Here is a 23972-nt window from a genome sequence, read left to right on the forward strand (position 1 = left end):
GATATCTCTAAATGCTTGAAGTTCTTGATGAATAAAAATTGAATATACTTATTCAATGAAACTCTTGAGGGTTAATTGAGACTCATGGATGCAAATTACAAACAGGTGAATTTTTAAGAAAAAACATTATCCGACACTGTAATAAACCACCTCAGGGCTCAGTGAGTTGCTTCTCATCAGAGTGATTTAAAGCAGAGGCTGGACAATCATATTTTAGGGATATCAGAGAGCTGGAATGAATACATTTCAAATTCATTTCCAATCCCAAATTTTCATGTTCTATTATTCCTTAGTTCCAGCCAGTGTTGTAATCCGGCAAATTTTCAGAGCTCCAGGATGGTTCTGCATGCATCAGAAAGCTCTGAGACACATTTATTAGGTCAATTTCCTCTACTTATTTCATGAAACAACAGAATTATGTGGCCCTAAACTATATTGCTCCCACTTGCTTTACTCTTTGTGGCAAAGATCAAATTGTCTATTAGCAATGCCTGGATCCTCACTAAGATCCTACTGTCATCGTTTCAAAACAGAGAAAGTCTTACCTTAATATGAAAAAGTAAGTTTTCCTCAGTCCACCCAGACCACAACCATTTTGTTTCTGTAGTTATTACTGGTTCTCCCAGAATCACTCAGCACATGGCTTAACTGCTTCTTGCCTGTTCCATATATATGATATTGTATCCAGAGTTTCTTCCTTCCAGTGGGTTCGTGGTCGAGCTGACTTCAAGAATGAAGCTGGGGATCGTCACTGTGAGTGTTACAGCTCTTAAGGATGGTGTGTCCGGAGTTTCTTCCTTCCAGTGGTTTTGTGGTCTCTCTTACTTCAAGAAGGAAGTCGCAGACCTTTGCAGTGAGCATTACAGCTCTTAAAGGTGTTGTGGACCCAAAGAGTGAGCAGCAGCAAGATTTATTGTGAAGAGCAAAAGAATAAAGCTTCCACAGCATGGAAGGAGACCCACAGATTGCCGCTGCTGGCTGGAGTGTCCAGCTTTTATTCCCTTATTTGTCCCTGCCCACATCCTGCTGATTGGTCCATTTTACAGAGTGCTGATTGGTCCATTTTACAAACCACTAACTAGCCACAGAGCGCTGCTTGGTGCGTTTTACAATACTAGCTACAGAGTGCTGACTGGTGCATTTTACAATCCTCTTGTAAGATAGAAAACTTCTCCAAGTCCCCACTCGACCCAGGAAGTCCAGCTGGCTTCACCTCTCAATATTTTTCAATTTTTACATTTAAACACAGTCCAGGCTACATCATAAAAGTTTCTGGGGTCCAGTAACAATGAAACATTACCAGATATTAACTGCTGGTGAATAATATGAAACAAATTTGTGGCAGTTGATAATATTCATAATGACAGGTGCAAGAGAGAACTCTGACCCTAGATATTTGAAGAAATTTAGTGTCAGACATTTCAATTTTCTAAATCTTAGCTTCTTTCTCTGTACTTTGGTATTGTTCTGGCTTTGCATTTCATCGTGGGTAATTTTGATGTTTAAATGAGCCAGTATATTTGAAATCTTCCTTTAAAGTATCAATTATTGCCAAAACATGAAGGATGTGGAAGATGATGATGATCTGGAATAGCAAGAAAGTTTACAAATGCATTTTGTAAAGTATATATACAATTTAACTCAACAATATGTATATGTTTAATATTATTGTTGCTTCTTTTGAGTTGGGCTTGTTGACAGGCTTACATTAGGAGAATTATATGCCAATCCTAGGCCAACTTCGCAAATTCACTTAGTTTTCTCGCCTGTATCAAGGAGAAATTTGACGTTACCTTATACAATTTTTATAAAAGTTAAGAAAATCAATGTGAAAGCATATAAGAAGCACTCAGAAAATGATTGTAAAACTTGAATCTGAAGATTTAGCAGCAATAGATATTATTTGCAGCAGTAGTTGCATTAAGTTCTTTAAAAACCCAAAGTTTTTTCACTTGATTGGAGGCAAGATAAATTGATGTTACCTTAACTATTCTTCTCTGACATCACTAGGATCCTAAGGTTTCTGCTACTGATGTTTCATTTAGCTGGATAGGTGACGAGATGACTTCTTAGAAGCACAGTTAGCTTACTAGGTAGTTTATTGTGTCAGCAGCTTTCAGAAGACAAAGAAGCTGTGTCTTACACATAGCCTCTTGTAGACAGAATACTATAACTCGTAACGTAAATCACTCTGCTCCTTCTCTCCCACTTCTACCTTTCAATGCACATTGATTTCAGAGAAGTCTCTGTCAAGCATCAGGCTTCAGAAAGAAATGGTAAAAGGCCATGTTAACAATGAAAATATTGGCAGGATGTAAGACTACACCCTATTGTACAGGTAGAGAGGGTGGCTGACCTCTTGCTCCCTCTACTTTACTTCTATAAAGACTACCACAGGTTGGCATGGGGAGAACTTTCAGTGCTAATAATAACTTAAGTATTATTCCCTGAAATGAGTAGATCCCTTGGACTTCTTCTATTTTATGAGGCAGGTAGCCAAAACAGGCAGCCTAGCTTGGTCTCCATTATATTTCCATTGCGTGTGTCTGGGCCCTAGTAGGAATGTAATTTTTATCGAATAAGTGAATGAATGAATGAATGAAATGACAGTGTTTTGTTTCAAAACAGATACTGCAAGAAGAAGAAATCCTGTTCCAAATGGGCTCCAATAGCTACTGTCTACCATCAAATCAATGTTATTGAGTGGAGCTTTTAAAGCACAAAAGAAAAGCATAGGACAGAAGCAAAATACAAATTGCAGCCCACAAAAAGAGAAATATCCCAAAGAATCAGCTAAAACTGTATACCTGAAAAATATTTTGTGTAAGAACAAAAGGGGATGATACATGGCTGATTTATGAAATTAAACAGATGTGAAGTGCGTGAAATCTATAATTGAAAAATACTTTTGATGAATAACATAATTACTAAATTAAAAATCAAGAAGAGAAATCCAAGTAAATATAGAAGACAAAATTGAGATATTTGCTGAGATCTCAGAAGATAAAAATAAAGTGTTATAATACAATATTTGGAAGACATTAATAGATACCGGAATTCTAGTTTCTCTGTATGAAGAATTGCCTGGTTTGGTGGGGGGCTGGGGGGAAAATATAGTTACTGAAATCACAGAGCACACTTAAAATTTTCCTGATAGGAAGATGTAAATATGCTGATCAAAAAAAAATCAAAGCTAGGTATATTGTTTTAATTTTATTTTAAATTCAAGAATAGAGAAAATTTAGTAGGATTTTGAGAAATTAAAAAAGTTATCTATGTAGAAGAAAAAGCTCTCTTAGCCTTTTCATATACCACATGAAAAACCAGAAGGCAATGCAAAGATATTGACAGTCTTGAGAAAAAAGAATTATAAATAACCCAAGAAGTCTATATTGATATAAATTGTCATCTATATGCAAATGTGCATGTGTGTGTGTTTTCAGAAATCCTGGGGGAAAACAAACCAGAAAAAAACAGTATCTTTAACAAATACTTTCTGATGGAAATACACACACACACATGCACACACACATACAAACACACACATGCAGAAATGTCTAAAAATGTGTTTAAAAATTCAAGATTAGGAAAGCAATGGTATAAAACAATTGATGATCCTCAATTAAGCCAATTGATCAAAATGCAATGATATACAACTAAATCTTCTAGAGATGTAACTCTTTAAAATTCAGGAGGTGAATGGAGAAGGAAGTCTCATTTCAACTTCTAGCTGCCCTGCAATGAGTGAGTTAGAAAGTACTCGTCCAGATTAATAAAGTAACTCTATTTTACATTTGGATTTTCATCCTTAATTATATGCTCACCTAATTTTACAATCCCACAGAGCATGAGGATTGAGTGGTGGCTCCCTTAGCCAATTAAAATGGGACTGTTTTCTTGGGAACATAAGCATGCTGTCATTATTGAGTCAAACTCCTCTCTATTTCATTCCAGTGTTAATAGAAAACCATCAATATTTTTTTCTAAAACAGAGTTTTAAACAATGTGTTTTCAAAATGTAGCCTTCTCAGCCTCCCTGAACCTAGGAATCTTGCTGAGACAAGGGCAATTTTGAAGGGTTGGAGACATTGTAAAAACTACATTGGCCCTGCCCTGGGAAGAGCTGGTTCACTAGAGGTTATAAAACTTAGCCCATCAACTATTCCAAATGTTTCGCATTCATGGCAACACCTTTCTAGGGTATAGATTATGAGATTTCAATCTTCTTCGGTTGTGTAAAGAAATCTCTCATTGCTTTCAAACAGGTAAATAAATAGGGAGAGGTACACTAATTTCAGAGTCCCAAGAAAGCAATTACTGCAAGGCTTCTGGCTTTTAACAGAATTGCTTTTTGTGTGGAAAAGAGAGATGGAGGCAGGGGAGAGAGAGAGAGGTGCTGGGTAGAGAATGACAAGTCTTATTGGTAAAGTTGTGTATATATACATATATATGTATATATTTTTAATTTACTATTAGACTATGCTTAGCAACAATCCAAAATAAATATTTTATTAAAATCTTTTTCCAAAGGTAAACTTATGTTTTATTTTTAAATTCGTTTTATTTTTCATATTTAATTTTTATGGGTATGTAAGTGTATATATTTATGAGATACATTGGATATTTTGATACAGGCATTAATGTGTTACAATTATATTAGGGTAAATAGGGTACCATCACCTCAAGCGTTTACTCTTTCTTTCTGTTACATTCCAATTATATTGTTTGTTATTATATTTTTAAATGCACTATATATATTAAATTTAAATGTATTTAAATTATTGTTGGCTATAATCACCCTGTTGTGCTATCAAATACTAAATCGTATTCATTCTGTTTTTGTACATATTAACTGTCCCCACTCTCCCACCCCATTACCCTTCCCAGCCTCTGGTAACCATCATTCTACTATCTCCATGAGTACAATCATTTTAACGTTTATATCCCACAAATGAATGAGAACATGTGAAGTTTATCTTTCCATGTCTGGCTTATTTCACTTAACATAATGTCCTCCAGTTCAATCCATGTTGTTGCAATGACAGGATCTCATTTTTTTTATGGCTGAATACTACTCCATTGTGTGTATATAAATGTGGTTTTTTCCATTAATCTGTTGATGAAAATTTAAATTGCTTCCAAATCTTGGTAGTCGGGAATAGTGCTGCAATAAACATAGGAGTGCAGATATCTCTTTAATATGCTGATTTATTTGGGACACATACATAGCAGTGGGATTGCTGGATCTATTGCTGTAATTCTACTTTTAGTTTCTTGAGGAACCTCCACATTGTTCTCCATAGTGGCTAGACTAATGTACATTTCCAACAAAAGTGTATGAGTCCAAAAGAGAAAAGCTGGAGGCATCACGCTACCTGACTTCAAACTATATTACAAGGCTACAGGAACCAAAACAGCATGGTACTGGTACCACAACAGACATAGATCAATGGAACAGAACACAGCCCTCAGAAATGATGCCACATATCTACAACTATCTGATCTTTGACAAACCTGACAAAAACAAGAAATGGGGAAAGGATTCCCTATTTAATAAATGGTGCTAGGAAAACTGGCTAGCCATATGTAGAAAGCTGAAATTGGATCCCTTCCTTGCACCTTATACAAAAATTAATTCAAGATGGATTAAAGACTTACATGTTAGACCTAAAACCATTAAAATCCTACAAGAAAACCTAGGCAATACCATTCAGGACATAGGCATGGGCAAAGACTTCATGTCTAAAATACCAAAAGTAATGGCAACAAAAGCCAAAATTGACAAATGGGATCTAATTAAACTAAAGAGCTTCTGCACAGCAAAAGAAACTACCATCAGAGTGAACAGGCAACCTACAGAATGGGAGAAAATTTTTGCAACCTACTCATCTGACAAAGGGCTAATATCCAGAATCTACAATGAACTCAAATAAATTTACAAGAAAAAAACAAACAGCCCCATCAAAAAGTGGGTGAAGGACATGAACAGACACTTCTCAAAAGAAGACATTTATGCAGCCAAAAGATACATGAAAAAATGCTCATCATCACTGGCCATCAGAGAAATGCAAATCAAAAGCACAGTGAGATACCATCTCACACCAGTTAGAATGGCCATCATTAAAAAGTCAGGAAACAACAGGTGCTGGAGAGGATGTGGAGAAATTGGAACACTTTTACACTGTTGGTGGGACTGTAAACTAGTTCAACCATCGTGGAAGTCAGTATGGTGATTCCTCAGGGATCTAGAACTAGAAATACCATTTGACCCAGCCATCCCATTACTGGGTATATACCCAAAGGACTATAAATCATGCTGCTATAAAGACACATGCACACGTATGTTTATTGCGGCACTATTCACAATAGCAAAGAGTTGGAACCAACCCAAATGTCCATCAATGATAGACTGGATTAAGAAAATGTGGCACATATACACCATGGAATACTATGCAGCCATAAAAAATGATGAGTTCATGTCCTTTGTAGGGACATTGGTGAAACTGGAAAACATCATTCTCAGTAAACTATCGCAAGGACAAAAAATCAAACACCACATGTTCTCACTCATAGGTGGGAATTGAACAATGAGAACTCATGGACACAGGAAGGGGAACATCACACTCCAGGGACTGTTGTGGGGTGGGGGGAGGGGGGAGGGACAGCAATAGGAGATATACCTAATGCTAAATGACGAGTTAATGGGTGCAGCAAAACAATGTGGCACATGGATACATATGTAACAAACCTGCACATTCTGCACATGTACCCTAAAACCTGAAGTATAATAATAAAAAATAAATAAATAAAAAATAAAAATAAATTTAAAAAAAGTGTATGAGTGTTCCCTTTTCTCCACATCCTTGTCAGCACTTGTTATTGCCTGTCTTTTGGATAAAAGCCATTTTAACTGGGATGAGATGATATCTCTTTGTAGTTTTGATTTGCATTTCTCTGATGATCTATCATGTTGAGCATCTTTTCATATATCTCTTCAACATTTGTATGTCTTCTTTTGAGAAATATCTCCTCAGATCTTTTGCCCATTTCTAATGAGACTACTAGATTTTTTGGAGTTGTTTAAGCTCCTTATATATTCAAATTAGTAGTCCCTTTTTAGATATGTAGTTTGCAAAATGTTCGCTCATTCCATGAGATATCTCTTCACTTTGTTGATTGTTAACCTACAGTGCAGAAGCTTTTTAAATTGATGTGATTCCATTTGTCCATTTTTGCTTTGGTTGCTTGTGCTTATGGGGATTATTCAAGAACTCTTTTCCCAGATCAATGTCCTAGAGTGTTTCTCTAAAATTTTCTTTTATTAATTTCATAGTTTCAGGTCTTAAACCTAAGCCTTTAATCCATTTTGTGTTGACTTTTATGCATGGTGAGAGATATGGTCTAGTTTGATTCTTCTGAATATGAATATCCACTTTTCCCAGCATCATTTATTAAAGAGACTGTCCTTTCCCAATGTATGTTCTTGACACCTTTGTGGAAAACAAGTTCACTGTAAATGTATGGATTTGTTTCTAGGTTCTCTATTCTGTTTCATTGGTCTATGTGTCTATTTTTATGCCAATGTCATGCTGATTTGGTTACTATAGCTCTGTAATATAATTTGAAGTTAGGTAATGTGATTCCTCCAGTTTTATTCTTTTTGCTTGGGATGTGTTGGCTCTTCCAGGTCTTCTGTGCTCTGTATACATTTTAAGATTTTTTGTTTTCATTTCTGTGAAGAATGTCGTTGGGATTTTAAGTGGTATTGCATTGAATCTGTAGACTGCTTTGGGTAGTATGGATATTTTAACAACATTCATTCTTAGAATCCATGTACATGGAATACCTTTCCATTTTTTGTGTGTCCTCTTCAATTTCTTGCACCAATGTTTATAGTTTTCATTGTAGAGATTTTTCACTTTGGTTAAATTTATTCCTAGGTATTTTATTTGTAGCTATCGTAAATAAGATTACTTTGTTGATTTCTTCTTTAGATTGTTCATTGTTGCCATATAGAAATGCTACTGATTTTTGCATGTTTATTTTAATATCCTGCCATTTTACTGAATTTGTTTATCAGTTCTATTAGTTTTTTGGTAGGATTTTTAGGATTTTTCAAACATAAGATTATATCATCTGCAAACAAAGATAATTTGACCTTTTCTTTTCCAATTTGTATGCCCTTTATTTATTTTTCTTGTCAGTTTGCTCTGTCTAGGACTTCCAGTACTATGTTGAGTAACAGTGGTAAAAGTAGGTATTCTTGACTTGTTCCAAATCTTAGGGAAAAAGCTTTATGTTTTTCTCCATTCACTATGACATTAGCTGTAGTTTCGTCCTATATCACTATTGTGTTGAGATATGTACCATCTACATCCAGTTTTTTTGAGGGTTTTTATCATGAAGAGATGTAGAATTTTATCAAATGATTTTTGTGCATCAATTTAAATGATCATATGGGTTTTTTTCTTCATTCTGTTGATATGATGCATCACATTAATTAATTTGCATATTTTGAACTATCCTTGCCTCCCTGGCATAAATCCACTTGATCATAATGAATGATCTTTGTAATGTGTTGTTGAACTCAGTTTGCTAGTATTGTGTTGAGAATTTTTGCTTCAATGTTCATCAGGGATATTGGCCTATAGTTTTCTATTTTTGGTGTGGCTTTTTGTGGTTTTGGTCTATCTCCCTGCTGAGCTACCTGGAGCTGGGGGAGAAGTGACACAAGAACCCGTATGGCCACTGTGCTGGGTCAGACTTGAAGTCAGCACAGCTCTGGGTCTTGCTGAAGGCCCCTGGTGGCCACTGCCTGACTACTGCTGATGTTCACTCAAGGCCCAAAGGCTCTACATTCAGCAAGTGGCAAATCCAGCCAGGCTTTGTCCTTCCCATCAGGGTAACAAGCTCCTCACTCCGTCCCCCTAGACCAGAGCATGTCCACAAATGTCTGACAGTTGAATTCTTTCCACCATGCATTTCTTTCTGCTGGGACAGGCAGCACTGAGTTCCAATTCAAAGCCCCAGTCACCATGCTCACCCTCCCTGAAGCACACAGATTCCTTCTTCGCATCAGAGTGCTACTACCAGGGGAAGAGGGAGGGGTGGTGTTGACAATATAAGAATGTGTTTCCTACCCTCTTCAATTCCTCTTTTCCTGCTAGAATGTTAAAACCTTGTGCTATGATTTCTTACTTGATTTTTAGTTAGTTCTTAAGAGGGTGCTTTCTTTGGTGGATAGTTATTAAATTTGGTGGATAGTTATTAAATTTGGTATTGGGTGAGGTTGGGGGGGACAATTGTTACAGGGTTCTATTTGGACATCTTGCTCTGCCTCCTCTTCCACAAACTTGTCTATGGTTTGTTTCTGTTGCTGTTCTATAGTAGAAGCTGGAATTCATTTTTGATATTCACATTTAAGTCAAAGATCCACTTTTAAATGTATTTTAAAATTGACAACTAAAATCTCTATGTATTTGTGGTGTGTAATGTTCTCTTTAAAAATATGTACACATTGTGGAAAGGCTAAATTAAGCTAGCTAACATATGCGTCACCTCGCATACATATCAATTTTTTTGTAATGAGAAAACTTAAAATCTACTCTCTTAGCTGTTTTCAAGTATACAATATATTGTCATTAACTATACTCACCATGTTTTACAATAGATCTTTTGAACTTATTCCTACTGTCCAACTGAAATATTGTACCTTTTGACCAACAGCTCTTCAATTCCCAATTTAGTCCCTAGTAGGAACCAGTGTACTCTCTGGTTCTGAGTTTGACTTTATTTAGGTTCCACATATAAATGAATTCATATGGTGTTTGTCTTTCTGTGTCTGGCTTATTTTACTCAACATAATGTCCTCCAGGTTCATCTATGTTATTCCAAATGATAAGATTTCCCAAAATTTTAAAGGCCGAATAATATTTTATTGTTTATATATACTTTTCTTTTCTTTATACATTGATCTATTATGGACATTTAGACTGATTTCATAGTTTGGCTATTGTAAATAATGCTGCAATGAACATGATAATATAGATATCTCTTTGACTTACTGATTTTATTTCCTTTGGATATGTACCCAGTAGTGGGATTGCTGTATTATACAGTAGTTCTATTTTAATTTTTGGAGAAACCTCCATACTCTTTTCCATAAAGCTGAGTTTCATTTAACACTATGGCAACCAAAATTTACTTAAGAGAATACACTTGTACGTGTGCACACGAGCACATACACACACACACACACACAAACCTGAATAAATAATTACAATGCATTTCATATACTTAATCCTGTTAGTTTCAAATGTGGACTTTGAAAATTGTTTATAAGTCTTCTCATAAACTAGAAGGCTACAGCCATCCAATTCTGTCTGTTAGCATCTGCTAGATTTAGTATAGCCAAGAAATGCTGAGCTCCATGGCAAATGACATTGAAATTCTTCAACCTTTGAGACAACTGGCAGAAGAGCTCAACTTCTTTAATCTGATGAGGACTTATCACCATACTCTGAGAGAGGAGACCTTTCTTCCTTCCATAAGTTCAAACTAGATCTGTCTTTTAAGGTCCATATCATGTGCATCTTCCTTATGAAGCTCTCTCCTGCTCCTCTATCACACATGGATTTCTACATTCTTTTATCGCTTAGTTGTGGGTATTATTAGACTGATATACTTTAACAAGCAACTGACATCCCATTAACTCGGAAGGGTTAGCCTGGTACCCTAGATTTGAATTTAATTTCTCCCATTTTTATTTGTGATCTTGGGCAAACAACTAAGGATTTCTTTCTTTTCTTTTCTTTTTTTTCTCTTATTTCAGTGTTCTTCTTTGAAATATATATGTATTTATGTGTATAAATTGCATTGAGCCCAGTATCTGCTCAAGAAAGTGCAGGCTCCTATCTCCATTTTCTATTCTTCTTTATCTTTCCTTTATCCTCAATAAAATAGATGATAATTTATATATTTTAGAGCTGGGTGAATTGGGTTATTGATAGATATTTAAAACACATTTTCAGATTAAAATCGGAATGAATAAAAGATAAATGGCATTTTTAGAACAATGAATCTTTCAAAAAAGGAACTAAGAAAGAATAATTGTACTGTTTTCACACTAGTTTTTGTAAAATAGAAAAAAGAATAGAAAAACGAATGGTTTTTCTGAAGTAGTATTGTAACAATTGTGCCAAGAAGGAAATATGTCATAGAAAACTGTAGCTTCTTTTCTCACTCTGCCAAGCTAATGCCATGTATTAAATGCATGACTACAATCTAATTTAAACTTGTGGTCAAGGGAAATCAATAGAGCTAAGAGTACATTTTGCAATTTTAAAGAATTAAGGTACCTCTAGAGCTTTTTAGTACTATTTCTCCTTTTTATAAATTGCCACTTTTATATAAAATCTGAAATGGAGACTTCTCTTAGAACTAGAATCGTATCTCCCCCATAGAGCACCTTGTTTTTGGTTTCTTTTGTTTGCTTGTTTGTTTTTGACACAGAGTCTCTTTCTGTCATCCAGGCTTGAGTGCAGTGTCCCTATCTCAGCTCACTGTAACCTCTGCCTTCTGGGTTCTAGCAATTCTCCCACCTCAGGCTCCCAAGTAGCTGGGATGACAGGTGTGCACCACCACGCCCAGCTAATTTGGTGTGTGTGTGTGTGTGTGTGTGTTTAGAGACAGGGTTTTGCCATATGCTGACCAGGCTGGTTTCGAACTCCTGACCTCAGGTGATTCACCTGCCTCAGCCTCCCAAAGTTCTGGGGTTCCAGGCATAAGCTACCATATCTGGCCAGAGTACCCTGCTTTTAGGGAACAAATAATTTGCTAAATGTTTCTAGTGAGAGGAGAGACCCTGAAGGAGTTTGCTCAAATAATGATGGATGGTTACTGAACTGCCTCTTTAAGGAGGTGACTGGTTAACTATAGGGCTTTAGCCTTGCTGAGCTGGGTATGCCACCAGGGACCAGAGCAGACCTGCTTGAAGCAATAAAGGAAGTTTATTGGCTATATGGGAGAAGAGCTGGCATGGAAAGTAAACAATTGTGGCTGAGGACAAAAATATTATAGAGTGAACACACATATCAGATCTGTATTTTTAGTAAGTGGTCAGAAACATAACATATGAGTCTCTTAGGTAACCTCTATATTAACAAAGCTTGGTTTGGCCTCTGTCAGGCAGTCAATCATGGAGGGTTTTGATACTTATATCCAAAGTTGTCCCCTGATATAGGAGAATTATGACCATTGCAGTCTCCTTTACGTCTCTGTTTTTCAGGGATATGACAAAGTGCTACAACTTCAAGGTCAGTGCAGGCAAAAGCAGAAGCTGGCAATGAGAGGAGACCCAATGCTAACAACAGGGTGTCCAGGTCCACAGGAAAAATACAACACAGAAAACTCTATATAGAGTATCTTCTAATGATAATCCTCCTGATACTCTTACCTGCTTTTCTGTCTTTTTTTTTTCTTGTAGGAGATATATCTTCCTTATATTATTACACTACAACTAAGGAAGCTATTGATGATTATTACAATTGCTGTTATAAAACTATTACTTACCGTTTGCTGGATACTGTTTTAAATATTCTCCATGTGTTCGGATGGTTCATCCTTACCATTCTTTATGCCATTCTGGGCATCCTCACATGGGGTTTGGTGTTACACTAGGACATATTCTTTACTCCTTCCCTTACCAGAAAATCTATGGAACAAAAACAAGAGCAACCCAGGAATACATTTCCCAAAGATAGAGTTGTTCACTAAGGACTAATAATCCACAAAAGGGTTCAGCAGAAACATCTGAGTGAGGCTTTGCATCTCAGGTCCTGCAGATTTAGCTGTCAAGATGGTAAGCAGATTTCCTTAATACAACTGAGGAAATTTATAACCAGAAACTTAGTGTTTCCAATGGAAATGTTAGGCAACAGAAAGTAAACTATAAAACCAAACCTTTGTTTTATATTTATAGCTGTGGCATAACTATAATTCTACAAAGAGACACCAAGTAAAATTATAAAAAACAAATGTAACATGAATGAGAACATTCTCGACTTCAAAATTTGGTCCATAATTTTTCCATCTTCAAGGCTTTTAAATTATTCATTCATTGAGTACTTTCTAAAACTTTGCAATATACTCAAAACAAAACAGTTGAAAGTGTTCTAGGGGAAAGGGGTAGCCAAATAGAATCTGACTCTGTTTGAATTTCCTCAAAGATGTAGTGGTTTTTAAACAAAATGTAAAGAACATCTCTGTCCTAGGATAAGCTTTACTTAATTTGTCCTGGTAGAAAGAAGCAAGACATTGTAAAGATGTAAGAACACAGGATGAAAAGGATATATATAGAGAAGGAATAATTTAAAACTTGCTATGTAATAACAATAAATAATATTTGTTTTGTATTTATTACATGACAGGGACAATACACTGAATCAGCTTATGGTCTGAATGGAAACAAATTCCTCAGTGTAGGCCATAGGAAACATTGTTCATCTCCTATAAGTCAGAAGAGCCTTTCAAAGTTAATTCACGTGGTTAGTATTTTCCAGACTCAGAGAGCATCTGACCTATTTTTGGAAATATATCATTGGTCATCTAATATAAAACTGGCAGTATCCACCTTAAAATTCAACTAAAAACGAATGGATAAGAGTCACATTTAGGAACTCATGATTATTCAATAGAAAATTGTCTCTGCCTCCAGATCCAGTATTTTTGTTGGCATCTATTATCCTTCAATCGTTGAGTGTCATCATTTAAAAGAGCCTGGTTTTCATGCTCAAACAGATTGTGAATATATAATATCAAGAGGTAATACTAACTTTACTAGGTCAGTTTTATAGAGCTATACAATATCTCCTGATGGTTAATTTTATTGCTTGGTGAGGTCTATGGTTTACTCTAACATGATAATCCTACAGAAAATGTTATTAAAATTGACCCAGCTCATCCAATGATATTCTTGGTGACGATAAATAGGTCAGCTAAGATGCCTGCAATACAGTTAAGATTTAAGAAGGCATAATAGAATCACCCCACCTCTACCATACACACACACACACATAAGAAGCAGTCTTCGGCGGGCGCAGTGGCTCACCCTTGTAATCCCAGCACTTTGGGAGGCTGAGGCGGGCGGATCACGAGGTCAGAAGATCGAGACCACGGTGAAACCCCGTCTCTACTAAAAATAAAAAATAAAAAAAAAATTAGCCGGGCGTGGTGGCGGGTGCCTGTAGTCCCAGCTACTCGGAGAGGCTGAGGCAGGAGAATGGCGTGAACCCGGGAGGCGGAGCTTGCAGTGAGCCGAGATTGCGCCACTGCACTCCAGCCTGGGCAACAGAGCGAGACTCCGTCACAAAAAAAAAGAAGCAGTCTTCAATAATTGCATTTTTTTCCATAAGACTGTTTTGTAAATAATTTCATACACAGTGCAGTTTTAAAGGATGGGAAATAACTAAGTACATTCATACGAATTGGTCCCCTTTTTGATTCATGAATTAAACTGTGTTAGATAGCTTTTTTATGCCCTCCAGATCATCTTTTCTTATTAAATAGCCTTCTCTCTGTCTCCAAGAGCCTGACCTTTATGGATTCCTTGCTTCTTTCACTGGGTTGACAACTGGAAAGATGGAAAGAGAGAGAGGATGTTCAAGGTATTTATTCTCCCAGCTCTGGTTTCTCCTTGGCCTAGCTGCATTCCTCAACAAAAGGTCAAATCTCCTCTCCAGGTGGCGGTCTCCATATGACTGTCTTAAGGAATTTTTATAATTGCTGTGTCCACTCACCCCTTCAGGAGTGCAAACAGTCCCGGAGATCACCCTTCCACATCTTTGCAAAGAGTCCCTTTATTTAACTCCCTTGAGTTATCCTAATTGGAAAGTGCCATCTGTTTCCTGCTGACATCCTGACTAACATGCACATGACCAGATCTCAAAAATTAGTAGCATCATGTCACTCCTGATGATTGAATAGCTTGGTTTGAACAGTTCAGAAATTAATTGCAAGAGCCTCCTGCTATTGACAAGTCACAGCCAGTGCAGCAAAGCTCTTCTAGGGTGGATTGATCTTCCAGTTTGATACTATCACCATGTTTCCTTTATTCTGGTTTTCTAAAAGAAGCCATTCAGCTTCCATTTGAGATAATCATTGTAGCTAAAAAGTAGAACAAACTGTGCTTCTTTTAGATATTCAATAATTAGAGATTGTGTGAGGCAAAGATGACCAGATAGGACAAGTGAAACACTGAAGAAAAAGCTTCAGCAGCAGCTTCGGTCCATAGAAAAGTACTAAACAGCTGGTCAACCTATCTAACTAAAAATACCAGGATGTGTCCTACTTTAATTGATATCCTTCCTTTAAAACGAAAAGAATTGGGAAGCTCTACTTCATGACTTCTTAGACCATCCACAGGCCTAAAACATGAATCCTCACAATTTAACTTAGCTTCTTTCTCTTCTTTCTTCAGGATTCAGTTTTGATGTCTCTATTTTTGAAAAACTAAGGCAGATTTTCACAATATTGGGATATGTGCTATTTTCTGTGTTCCTTTAATATCTTGCTTTTATTCCAATGTATCATGCATTTAAAATTCTCTAAATATTTCCAATGTAAACAAAAGCTAGAAAATTTTTGTAATTTTTTAGTGTTCTCTAAAACAGAAGATTTTATAATAATTCTACATTCAAATTTACATTTAGTTAGTATGAAAGCCTTCTATAGGTACCCCACAGAGAAAAAAATACAGTTTTATCATTAAAGTAGAATAATTGTATCTGAAATGATAACAGCTTAATAAATACTAACTGAATGATTAAAATATAAATAAATATCATTATTAAACTAAAATTTACCAATCACATCTATAGGCCTAACTTTATACATATATTTGTTTCATTTGACTTATAGAAATTTTCAAAATAAGCATTATTGTTTCAGTTTCACTGATTAGGAATTTAATATTAACAAATCTAATAATTCTATTCAAGGCACAATATTGGGAGTCATAGTACCAAGGTTTGAAACTATTGTCTACCTAAGTTCAGAACCTGTGCTCTTCCTGCTATTCACACTGCCCCTAGAGCACTAGAAATGGGCCGTAGACTGGAGAAGTCCTGGCATCTATCATAAACAATAGATGCAAGTAAATGCTTTCCAAAAGACAGATTTCTTACTACTTAATGATCTGGTGAATTAAGAGGTCAGAACTCAGAAGTCTAGAAATAAGAATAATAATAAAAAACAGCTAACTGCCTCTCATCACCTTACCATTTCAATAATGTTAGGTTCTTTTTTGGAATTCAGCTTGGTCACAGGTAGAAAAAATTAATAGAACTAACGGCAATGATCAATTCTACCTGTATTCTTTTAGTTGAGTATAGTGTAGAAGATTGAGGTTTAAAGGAAGAAAGTTGGATTAATCTTAATGTGCCTTCATTCACCTGAGCAGAAACATCTCTTTTTTCCACAATCCAGAGTATGGAAGAAGCCATCCATCTGGGCAATGTTCTAGTGCAGTGGAGTTATTTCATAGGATGGGAAATGAGTGACAGCAAGAAAGGGTTTCTGCAAGGCCCTAAGCTGACACTATTCAGCTGGAAAATCTGCAGAAGAGGTTGTGTTAAACTTGTTTCTGAAAGCAGTTAAACAGGTTATAAGACAGAATACTGCAATCCCCTTTGAAGTAAATGAGCCCAAACTTTCTAAATATGCATGATGTCTGAGTTGGTCCTAGATACAGCTGGTTAGAAAATTTCTTGGTAATCTTCAGCTGGTTGCCCAGAAGGAGTTAAGGAACTAGAAATTATTGCTGAAGTAGAACAGCATTTGTGTATCTGCTGAAAAAATATAGCACTAAGAAGAACCAGCAATAGAAGCTAAATTTATTTTAGAGGTATACCTTCTGGCTGAGACTAACTCTTGCAATAGACAGAGATCAAAAGACGATGCAGTAAGAGACGTGGCAAAGAAATTGTAGACCGAAACATTGGTTGAACAGTGTGGTTTATATAACTTGAAGATGATAGCAAATATAAATGCTGATTTTATTTTATTAGAAATTATCTTTTCAAGTGACAGATGTATGTCAATTATATGCTAGGTAAACCTTTTTTGCCATTACATTTGTCTTTTGAAAAAGCTTTAAGGTCAGCAATTACTGGATTTGAAGATGCCGTCAAGTTTCTTGAAAATATAACACAGTGCATGATTTGCAGGGATTTTGTATTATTTATTCAAGACAGTGAATTTAATAAATTTCCTGGAAATCATAACGCTATGTGAGCTCTGCGAGATTAAGAATCATGTATCACTAGTCTCTCCTCAGAACTCGTTGAACACAATGTTCAACACAATGTTGGACATGTAGAAAGTCTGCTTAATTATAGCATACAGGATTAAAATGCCTGATATATCACAAAAACAGGGTGGGTTGATTATTTCTTTTTTGACTTTTAGCTAGTCCTAGGGCTAAAATTCTTAAGGACCCATTCATCAGCAGTGTCAAAAGACCTGGAGGAAAATACATTAGTTCTCTTAAACTTCATTTGTTTCTGTACAACCTTCACATTTTTTTTTGTATGGGTCATCAATATTGCAACTAGTCAACACTAGCTGACTTATAATGCAGTGCTTACAATATTCTAGTCACAGTTTTGAGCATTTATTTATATTAACAAATTTAATCCTCCAATAATCCTGTGGGTAAATACCATGCTTATCTGGTCTATATAGCGGAGTTAAGAAGTTAAGAAACTTGTTTAAGTGGTAGAGTCAGAATTTATACTGGATTCTTACTAGATTTTAAGATCTTAAATATCATATAATACTACTTCTCAATGTTGTCAAATTTTATCAAATATTTTTCTTAAACTCACTGTGCACATATTTTTTTTTCCAGAAAAACTTCATTCACTGTGCTTATATATACACTAGTTACACATCTTCTTATTACTTCTTAAAGTAAAATATTTATTAAAGCACGTTTTAAAAATTCTGTCTAAAAATAAACTCACATAGAACTAATGAAACATGTACCATATTTTAGAGTCATTTGCTTGGTAGAAAACATGGATTTCTGAATCACAAGAGCTTTTGATTCTAGACCAGGGATCACAAGCACAGGGACATGCATCAGAGAGTGGGTTTGCCCATTCCTTAAAGTGCCATTGGCAGACACCAAGTAATCCTCTACAGTTCTCCTTCCCACTGAACACAGGTGAGGCTGCAGATTATTTCTTAATTCATATTTCTGGGAAATTATCACACACACAACAAAATTCATATGAAAGGTGAAACAAAATTATCTGTATTTTAGACCCAGTTCTGTTATAAATCATTATGTTACTTTAAGCCAGATTTTCAATTCTAATATGCATCAGTTTCTCCTGCTGTATAACTCGAGGTTTCGTTAGGTTTACGATCAATTCGAGTTGTAGAAATTTGTTCTGTGACATTTTAGTTAATGGTCAGTCAAGTGCGGCCGTAAGAGTAAACAAAGAAGAGACTTAGAAAAATAAAGTTTATTATGTAACCACAGGTCCTAGAGAGATAGAGTCACTGCACACCAAGAAAAAGCCATGAGAGGAACACCTATGGAGTTGGTTCAACTAAGCAAGTAGAGAGCCTAAAGAAATAGAGGACCTGTGGGCAATTGCCATTATTAGGGGTCAGTGTGGCGGACATATGAAAAGGCATGAGACTACATTGGGGTTTTTGAATATTACTAGGTCATAACCAGGGAAGGGCAGGAAGGGAAACTTGTGGCAGGAGCCATCATTATCATAGTGGGGAAGGGTGTTCCCAGCCTGTTTGTGTAGATGTTGAGGCTATAGAAAAGAAAAATGAACTTCAATAAAATTTATAATATAAATCCATAATGTTATCACTTTATTTCTCTGCCCCTTCTGTGTACTTATTTCCAATTTTTACCACAAATTCTTTATTTTTATTTTTATTTTACTTTAAGTTCTGGGATACATGTGCAGAACATGCAGGTTTGTTACATAGGTATACCTGTGCCACAGTGGTTTGTTGCACCTATCAACACATCATCTAGGTTTTAAGCCCGGCATGCATTAGGTATCTGTCCTAATGCTCTCCCTCCCCTTTTCCCCCACCCCCAACAGGCCCCAGTGTGTGATGCTCCCCTCCCTGTGTCCATGTATTCTCATTGTTCAGCTCCCACTTATGAGTGAGAATGTGGTTTCACCGCAAATTCTTAAAAGAAGCTGGATGCCATAAACATTACCACACAATCTATAATAATAGAAAGAGCCTTCAATAATCCACTTTCAATAAAGGATAGAACAACGAGATGGAAAATTAATAAAGAAGCAGAGAACTTAAACAACACTTCCAACCAAACGGACCTAACAGACATAAACAGAACTCCCCAACCAGTGACAGCAGAATACACATTTTTCTCGAGTGTACATGGAACATTCTTCAGGAGACATCACATATTAGGTCATAAAATAAGTTCTGATAGATTTTAAAAGATTGAAAATTATACAAAGTGTCTTTTCTGTTTGCAAAAGAATGAAACTAGAGATCAATAACAGAAAAAATTTAAAACTACAGAAATATGTGAAAATTAAAAAACACACTTTTAAAGAACCATTGCGTCAAAGAAGAGATCACAAGGGAAATTAGAAGATATCTTCGGACAAATGAAAATGAAAACATCATTTTCTAAAATTTATGAGATGCAGCAAAAGCAGTGGTAGGTGGGAAATTTATAGCTATAAACTCTTACATTAAAAAAGGAAATATTTCATATCTACTTTAAGAAACTACAAAATGTTTACAGCTTAAGGAACTAGAAAAGAACGAACTGCACCCAGAGACAGTAGAAAGACAGAAATAAGGATGAGAGCAGAGATAAACACAATAGAGAACAGACCAAACACAGAGAAAATCGATGAAACCAAGAGTCAGTTCTTTGAGTGGCTAAACAAAATGGACAAACTTTTAGCTAGGTTAACTTAAAAATTTAAAAAGAGAGAGAGAGAAAAGATTAATATAACTAAAATCTGAAGTGAAAAAGGGGAGATAACTATAGATTTTACAGGCAAACTTGGGTTTTACGACCCAACTTTGTCTCTTTGCAATTGGTGGTGCTTCCTTTCTCAGCATTCTAGAAACGAATGTTATCCATTTAAAACATTTCTGAGAAAGCAGTAACTTTTCCAAAATAGTTACCTATGAATGTCCTGAAGAATCACTTTATCTTGTTTATGTAAGTATTATAAAAATTATCTGGGGTTTTAGGCTGCACTCCTGTTCCACTCAAGAGAAAAAATAATCTGATATCTCCAGACATGTGTCAGTCATAGCTCTTGACACTCTTTCTCTTGTTTAGAAACTTTAAATTAAACAAACAAAACAAAACAAAGTCATAAATATAATTTGATAGATCATACTGTACGATGCATTCATGATGCATACAGTATGCATCATGACGACACATACTGAGCTACCTATAGCTGAGTTAATGTGGTTGATGGAGTTTTGACTAACACGTTAGAAAGCTTTATTTATCATCCTGCTATAAACTGTGAAATAGTTTTCAGAATTTGGTGAATCCAGCTTTATGGTTTATAATTTATTACCATAATATTGGGTGGGGGAGACTACCTTAAGCCATTTGAGTCCCTAGAAAATGTCCCTTAAGCAAAAAAAAAAAAAAGAACCTGATGATTTCTGTGACTGTAATTTGCATAGGCCAAAAATATGTATGTTTAAAACCCAGAAAGGAAGGAATTATTGAACACTTTCAGGTCTACATTTTGTTACCTTTACATTTTGACCATTTGTGCATTAAAATGTATCCTTAATCAGTAGTGCTCATATCTATAGAAGGAGATGAAAGGGGAAAATGCACTTGCACTTGCAGTTTGCAGCCCCACAGTTAAAATAAGCTATTGATTAGAATTGCTTCTTTGACAGCTGAGAACAATTATAATTGCATGAGTTTTTAACTATGAAATATTTGCTAGTGAAACATTATATAATATTTAAAATGCACAAATTTTCTTATAGTTAATACTTGTTTTGGTTAACATTGCCTAATGCCAGCACCAGGGAAGAGCAATTAGCAAACTTCCTTTAGGGTTCAGTTTTCCTTTCTGGTGAAAAATAAGTTTTTTAATATATTACATCTATTTATTGATCAATTATGATGGTCTGTACCTGCAGTATTATTTTAGTAGTAAAGATCCAGATTCAGGCTGTGTTTCTTATGCTGATGCCTACAATGCAGGGTAGGGCTTGGCTTATATTCACTCTTCATACAGGGAGAAAATCAGATAGTGCTAGATTTGAATTCTCACTCAGGTACTTAATAACTGCATAATCTTGGTCCAGTCACTTAAACTGTCTGTCTCCATCCATAAGATGAGAATAATAAAGCCCACTTTATAAGATTGTTATAAAGACTAAATGACAACATATATCTAATGTTTATAGCATAGTGTCTGACACATTACTAGTGTTCACTAAAATATGGCTGCTACTATTATTGTCATTTTTTTCACCACAGAGGCATAAATAACTTAATAGATAAAGTCACTAATAGTCACAATTTTGGATATCACCTACAGAATGAATATTATATCCCTCTATTGATGAATTCTATAAAGAACATCACTAGAAAGAAAACATAATAGAAGATTTCTGAGCCTCAGATTCCTCAATACGCTGCTCTGATTTGAATAGCAGTAGGCATTGGTTCCTCACAGCATGTCACTTTGTATCATTATATGCTCATGAAAAAAAAGTGATACACTTCATAAAGTCCACTTTGAAGAAGGAAAAAAATAAGAAATCAAATGGCTCTTTGCTGTCCCTACAATTTTAATGTGACAAAAGAAAGATGCTACTGAGGAACATGACTAACTTCAAAAATACAAATAAGCATAGAACTAATCTTATTGATTTAATTATTAATTCCTTTTGAGATGAATGCTTTTGTTACACATTTTTAAGTTTTATTACATCTTTTATGTTGGATTATTTTATGTTGTATTTTTAGTTGTCATAATGAAACTTCCTGTCATAATACAGCATAAGGAAAAGGGACATTTTGGTGGGTGTTTCAGAAGTAAATCATAAATGACAGAAGAAAACAACTTGGTAGTTCACTATATCAATCAATGGAAGTATCCGAAATTATCTTATAGTTTCTTTATTTGAAAACATATGAATGTAAACAGTTTTGTCAAGAACTATTTATGAATGCCAATAAATACAAAAACTCTGTCCAAAGATCTTCATTCACCTTAAGACTTAAGAAATGATTTCAGATATTTTTGACTGAAAAAGAAATGAAAAATGAAAGCATGGATTTTGAGAAATTTTTTTGATATTTCTTTTTTTCTTTGGAAAAAAAATGTTAACATTAATAGCATGTTCTATCAACTCTTTCTAAAACTGCTTGGAAATATCGTAGCTTGGGAATTATAAATATGAGGACTCACTAATCACATAAAGTAAAATTGTTTTTTATTAATACTAACAGAGTTTTATTTACTTGGAAATACTTGCAGAAATTTTACAGAAGAGAAAATTAGAGAAAAATATGGGTAGCTAAGACGTATATTTAAAAATGTATAATTAACTACTTAAAAATGAGACTTTATGTCAGAAAATACATGACTTTCTTTAGAATATATTAGCTTGTCTTGGAGGTATGACTCAGAGGTGTAAAAATAATAATAAAAATACGAGCTTAATAGTAACTATCTACTTTTCACTGGGATGTACAAAGCTGCAAGAGACTATAGGTCCCATTTTAATAAAAAGAGCAAGCTAAAGAAGCTACAAAGACAACATTAAAACAAAGAAAGCAAATAAAACAAAACATCAGAGAGCTGAAGATGAAAACAAAACAACATCGGAAATGTATGAACTCCACTTCAGAAAGTGATGGACCCTTTCGAAGGCAGAAGAGCCTCCCAGCTGCTTTGATTTCTGGTGAAGAGAGAGGAGGAGAAGAAATCTTCCTGAGAAGGGCAGAAGGAGGAATCAGCTGAACCTTTAATACAGTTTTAATGGGCATTTGTGGGCTGGTTTGATAGATGAGAATACTGAGGAACCTCAGTCACAAATTCAGTTGCATTCTTCTACTAATGTTTCTTCTACTAGTCCTTCCTTAATCAAAAGCTGAGATAGGACACGAGAATTAAGGGGAATCCCATCCCTGAGGTGCCGTCCCCATTGCAAGGCAGTGGCTTACTTTATTTAGCTGAGCAGGGCAGGACAGCCAGAGAACAATTACCTGAGACACAATGGGTCATTGTCATTTGCAGGTAACCGCTGTCAGCGATGGTGAGGAGGACAGGAAAGCTGAGATAAATCCCTCTAAGCCACTCTTCACCGTCTCTGTGTGTATTGCGGAAACCCTCCACAGGCCGCACAGGTGCGGTAGAAACTCTGAGAAAGAGAAATCCTTCTCGGGCACCCCTGGTGTTCACTGAAAGCATTGCAGCTCTGCTTCAAAGGGTCAAATGGAGACCAGCTGAGGGAGGGAGAGTCGCAGAAAACTTCCCAAGGATTGACCTAGACACGAGAGAGGATTTCTCAGTGGCCCAAAGGCCTGGTGCCGAGCTTAAATTAGAAAGTGACTTCCCACGGCTTGAAAGCTGGCATCCGGAAAGGCACACGAAAATTACTGACATTTTGCTGATGTTCAAGTCCCAGGCTTGGATGAAGAAAATGTCGTTGTTCTTTTCACCAAGTAGTGGAAACCAGTGGTGAACCAAAGGAATAAAGCTGCAATGAAGTCCAGACCCAGGTAAAACATGGCTATAAGGGTATTCCATTTTCTAGGCTAAATATTGTTTTGCAAATATACTAGATACTTTTATATTCAATATCTGATGTACGGTAAAAATTACTAAACATGTAGAAGCAAGAAAGTGTGGTTCATAGTCAAGGGAGGAAACAGGCTGGGCGCTGTGTCTCAC

At 35.7% G+C, this 23972-nt stretch overlaps 1 long non-coding RNA gene across 1 annotated transcript; it reads right to left on the reverse strand.

The window, feature by feature from the left end:
• Window positions 1-23069: 23069 nt before the first annotated feature.
• Window positions 23070-23751, reverse strand: LOC134737153 (uncharacterized). The gene is made up of 3 exons (XR_010121798.1): window positions 23683-23751; window positions 23285-23565; window positions 23070-23169 (listed from the first exon to the last, which is right to left on the reverse strand). It is a non-coding gene; the product is annotated as an uncharacterized lncRNA (long non-coding RNA).
• Window positions 23752-23972: the final 221 nt, after the last annotated feature.

This window comes from Symphalangus syndactylus, chromosome 7, assembly GCF_028878055.3.
Source record: "Symphalangus syndactylus isolate Jambi chromosome 7, NHGRI_mSymSyn1-v2.1_pri, whole genome shotgun sequence".
NCBI classification, from domain to species: domain Eukaryota; kingdom Metazoa; phylum Chordata; class Mammalia; order Primates; family Hylobatidae; genus Symphalangus; species Symphalangus syndactylus.